The sequence below is a fragment of the Uloborus diversus genome, chromosome 7 (assembly GCF_026930045.1).
Source record: "Uloborus diversus isolate 005 chromosome 7, Udiv.v.3.1, whole genome shotgun sequence".
Classification (NCBI taxonomy): domain Eukaryota; kingdom Metazoa; phylum Arthropoda; class Arachnida; order Araneae; family Uloboridae; genus Uloborus; species Uloborus diversus.
In genome coordinates, this window is record NC_072737.1 from 123,270,484 (window position 1) to 123,276,483 (window position 6,000).

The window sequence follows — 6,000 nt, forward strand, 5'->3', positions numbered from 1 at the left end:
TATCTGAAAAAGTGTTCATAACATGCCGAATAAAAGAAACCAAACAATTTCCTGCTGACTGAAACTAGTTTCTGTGTAGTATGTCTTTATTCAGTCTGAAAACAAAGAATGTAACTTGGATGGCTTTTCATCCAAAAATTCAATTTTTTTTAGCATTAAAACGGGTTCCTTGTAACTCCGAAACACGTGTCTGCAGGTATTTGCAGTTTTTATGCACTGAAACGTTGGTAATTCATTCATTTAATTAAATAAAGAGTTTAAAAAAGGAATTCAAGAGGCATTTGTTCATGTTGAAGAATGTATCTGAAAAAGTGTTCATAACATGCCGAAAAAACTAACCAAGCAAATTCCTGCTGACTAAAACTAGTTTATGTGTATTATGTCTTGATTCATTCTCATAACAAAGGATATAACTCGATTTGGTAAAATCATCATGAAAATACCAAATTGCTGTTCAGAATAAATTCTGTAAACCCGCGGTTCTCAACCGGTGGTCCGGTGGTCCGGCACCGGTCCGCAAAAAACCTTGACTGTGAGAAAAATTTTTTTGTCATCCATGTTGTAAAAATTTCTTTACTCAAAAACAGAAAACTAAATAATAATAAAAATAATTTCCTGTGTGACATCTTTTATATGAATTTTGAGAAATTTTCATACTTTTATTTTTTGTAATGTCTATTCTGCATAATCCTCTCATATATAATAGAGAAATGACTGATCGAGTAACACTGACGTCATCAACAATGATACTCGTGCCATAGCATGATAATTTGATAATATTTTTTGGTAATTTTGGCATGCAGGGAAATACTTTATTTTGGCAAGGCTGAACTAGATCTGGTAACTTAACATTTTTACTGGTAAAACTCTCATTTTTAGAGAATGAAGGAACGAAAAAGTAGTCAGCAGTGAATGCTATCTACTGGAGTTTAGGGTTAATCCAATGGAGTTAGGGTTGAAATTTCAACTATCAAAATATCACCAAGCAAGCAATTGCTTCGTTCAAATGTAGAAGCAATTTAGCTGTTCTGTGGGTCAAAAAAGGGTGAGAAACATTGTTGTAAATAATGTCGATATCAAAACAAATTAATGCTTCAATGATTTAAATTTTAGTTTTTGAAAACGTCTAAGTTTTCAATGGCATAATATTCAATTTTAAAAAATGTGTTGTTTCGTACATCCTTGCAATATCAGAAAGACGGGCTCTTATGCATATCCAAGGATTCTATATAAACTGAAAAGATTCACTGTAATACCTTGCAATCTATAAAAGTGCATACTTGCTACTGCACGATCTCCTCTAAGTTCCCGGAAAAAAATCACTCTTTCTATTATTTTAATTGATCATACTAACACAAACACGTTTGAGAGTTACTTACTCTAAACCCTTGAAATTACCTAAGAAAATTTAAACAACTTTTAAGAGCATTTTTTATCCAAAAAATCTTTTTTTTTTTTTTTTTTTTTGCATTTTGCGAACACGTTCCATGGTCAAGTTCAAAAACTGCAGGATATTTATGAGCTCTTTACAACAAACATTTCGCCGGAGCGGAATTCCTTTGTAAGTCATGATTCCATCGTAAATTTCCTACGATTGCGAATAAAATATTTTACAAAGAAATGAGCAGACGGAAAAGGAAAGTTTCTTTCCAGGCGAAATCGTTCTTCTTTGTTGAAATATCAAAGGTATGAAGTAGAGTACCGATTTATGTAGGTTTTATTACTTCTTGGTCTCTATACTTTCTTCACATTTTCTAATCTTTCTCTCAAAAACATATTTGATGGATGAAGTAGAGAAATATTCTCATATTTTTTTGCAAAACGCTTTTGAAGATGGCTTTGGATTCCATTTCTTACGTTTAAATTAGTTTTCTTACAAAAACCAAAAATGTTTAGTGAGGAAGAAAAGTATGTTTGTTAAATTAAGCTCCATGGATGATAAAAATAGAAATAAAAATTATTTTCAAAAACTTGTTTGGCCAAACAAAATAATTTTCGACTTGGAATCAATTTTTTTTTCCGTTAATGTGGATATAATAGGGTTGCTAAGTTTTCGACCTTTTTTCGTAAGTGACATCCAAATGCATATAAATAAAGCACGCTTGTACAAGGTGAACTTAAACCCTTGTGCACATGCGTAGGCTTTTTATCGTCTGTCAATAGCGACAATCACCGACAAACAAAGTTTGAATGATTTAGAGTGTACGACTCTCGTCGGATTTTTAATTTTATGATAACTAGCGAAATGACTGGAACTGCAGTACTGCATCAAATTTTTCCAGCAATTTAATAGGCTCCGTATTTTTCTGGTATGTCTCCTTGTTGCTTCTGAATGGTCCCGAAAATCAAGAGACTATTGAGAGGTTAGTGCTTAGTCATTTTGTCATTTTACTTGAAGCTAAAAAATCCGATGTGGGCACTACTGGACGTCAGTCAAACACTGCTTGCCAGCGACTGACGCTATTGACAGATGGGAAAATACTACATGTTATATACGCACCTAATTTGATATGTTCAATGCTTTACTAAACTTTCTTTGTCTAAAACTTTCTTTGTAACCTAGCAATGGGTTTTGTTTGGTACCGTTTGTACCTTTTGAGTCTTGCACATTCTCAGTTATTTTTAGTATGTTGTCTACTTTATTTATTTATTTATTTATTCTTTGAATTTAAAATTTTATTCTATATTTTACATATTACCGGCTCTTGCCAAAACATCAAAAACTTTCTATTCTTAAACTCCTATCATTTTTATGATGTAATTATTACTATCATTAAATATTGCGTGACATAATGCTATCGCAATTTATTACGCTTAGTTTTGAAGAGGTTATGCAGCACAAATGCTTTTCAACAAAATGCCTGCTGAGTACTAAATTCAAGCACGTGTTCAGTCATTGGTTTGTAGAAACTCATTTTCATAAGTTAGAATCCAGTGAAATTAGTTTCGGATGAGCAATTTCAGTTAAAGCGTTATGGTTTGAAGAGAGATTTCTCTTGCATGCTCTTTCAAAAGGAAATGCTTTATGTACATCCTCCTAAATTTACGCTCGAAAGATAAACATTTCAACTACGGAAACATATTTCATGACTGCAATCGTAAGTATGCACACAAAAATGTAAATATTTCAAATTTTTTACAAACCTGTTGTAAAACATTTTAAAGTGTAGTTTGGATAAAGTGTATCTTAAATACTTGTTCTGTACAATCCTACAATTTAATACAGTAAAACCTGTGAAGTTGACCACCCTTGTAAGTTGACCACCTGTCTAAGTTGACCGCTTTTTTCAGGCACAGAATTAGTTCTTATCATATAAATCAACCTCTGTAAGTTAACCACCTGTTTAAGCTGTCCACTAAAGTAGTGCACCGCAGGTGGTCAACTTACACAGGTTTCACTATTAGGTTTACATTGCAACAATGCTGTTCACTGCTAGATAATTTTTTCTTTCATTCCCTTAAGTAAAATTCTTGTTTATTCCAGAGAATATTTACGATCGCTTATCTTCATGCACATATAATAGCGATTTCACTGATCGAGTAACGCTGACATCATCATCAATGAAACTCGCGCCATTGCATGATAATTTAATTACATGTTTTGATAATGTTTGACATGCAGGGAAATGCTTTATTTTGACAATGATGACCTGGATCCGGTAACTGAACTCTTTTACTGGTAAAGCTGTCCCCTCAGGAAAATTAAGAAATCAAAAAGGGTCAACAATGAAAGCTATCTACTGGAATTTAGGGTTAATCCACAGGAGTTATGGAAAAAATTTTCAACCATCAAAATATCACCAAACCAGCAATCGCTTCGTTCAAATGTAGAAGCAATATTCACCCGTCATACCATGACGGACGAATTTCTAGTTATTATTTATAATAGTAAACCATGATGCACATTGCAGTTTTTCATTTAAATACCAGCTTAGTTCAAAGCAAATATTTGAGAGGATTATAATGTGTATGTATGTAATATTTGCATACTGTAGAGAGATCACGAAAGTCATGGCATAGCTGGCAAATATATAGGGGTAAAATTGTTGGGTACAACGTGTATTAATAGCATTTCGTTTACTGGGCATTCTTTAACTTTTATTTAATTTGTGTAAAAAAGTTTCTGGTGTGATTATTGCCTTATGACGAAAATTGTTGGACTTAAAACACGAAATGAGCACTTAAAACACTACGAGCTGTACGCGTAGAATGCTCCATTTCAAAAATCATTATATAATTCAACATTATGAGACACTCAGTTTCAATAGAGGGCCAAAAATACCTAATTTCAGGAATAACCTTCCATCCTGGACCGTTGGCTGACAGTACGCACTTTAGGACAGAGACCAGCGACGTGCGTGTAGAATCGTCAGTGTTAACAGAAAAGTAATACTGCGTGAACGCGGAAGGTATAAAGAACGTGCCTATTAGAACTGTGTGACGAAATTTGGTTCTTACGTGTTATAACAGCAAAAGACTAACTCAAGTGCCTTTACAAAGAGCACGACATCGCCTGTATTGCCTGTTCTGGTCTCGTGAACGTGAACCCATAGAAACCGTAGCTTCATCATTTGAATTAGGATTTCAGGTGATAAGAACTGATGATAGGCATATCGAAAGCACATGAAAGCATGAACCCAAGATGACAAAAAGGCACTGATCCAGCCTGTTGGTGTTGGCTCCATAACGGTGTCTGCTGTTTTTACATGGGATGGATTGGGTACTTTGGTACAACTACACAGATTGCTGGCTCGAAAGGTCAGCTTCTTTAGGATTATTCGTGGATTTCCTCCAATCAAACAATAATAAAACTTTTATAGATGGCAATGTATCATGTCACCGGGAGGAAACTGGTCGCTATTGGCTTGAAGAGCATTCAAGACAGTTCCAGAGATCGAGTTTGCCATCTAGATTGCCCAATACGAATTCCATCAATCAATGAGTAAGCACATTGGAGCAGACAGTTAGAGAATAAAATCTTGCAACGGCAGTGCTTTCGCAAATATGAATGTGTTTAGAGGCAACACGGATCAATATTGTCGACAACATGTCTCAACATGGGGCAGAGGCATTCCAGTGACAGGTTTAGTCCATGCCTCAACCGTTTGCTTGAAGAACATTCTGAACAACTCCAGAGATTGAGTTGACCACTTAGATAGTCCAATGCGAACTTCATCACTCATTTATTCGACAAAATTTAGCACGCAGAATAAAATCTTGCACCGGCAATGCTTTTTCTAATATGGGCTACTTCAGAGGGAGCACGGATCAATATTTCTGTAGAGGCACTCTAGCGACATGAGAGGCACATAGCCACTACCAGTTGCTGCACTTCACCAGACAATAGGAGCAGGGGCGGGTACAAGGGAAGGGACATAGGGTTCACGATACTCCCACCCCCCCACGGTAAACCGTTGAAAATAATATACATCCATCTTTATTGTTTATAATCTAAATTTCAAAATTGAATAAAAATGAATGGATGAAGAATGTGGTGCAAATACTTATATTATTACACTTTATGTTCAAATGCTTTATGAATAAAATGTGCTGGCGTTATATTTTAATTCGTTAATTACTTATTTAATGAATATGTGAAATGTACTTCCTTCTGTTGCATCTAAAATTAATTAATCAAGAATAGGTCCTAAACTAGGTGCCTTATTCCTGGCTGATTCGGAACCTTTTATTGACATCCGAACAGTTCCAGTATTTTTTTTGCACGCAAAACTCTTATATTTTTCCCACCCTAAACTGCTATTCTGAATCCACCCCTGATAGGAGTTCCGACAAGATATTAACAGGTACCTCATGACTTATGTCTCCTCAATGTATTGTACTGTAACCGTGTTCTTATGCATTACATCTTTAAAAACAGAAAGCGTAGGTATAACGCATAAGGAAACATAAAATAAGATAAAAAATATTTAAAAAAATATATATAATGAAATACAGATCTAAAGACAAACCATTGGGAAACTCCGCATAAGTTAAACAAAA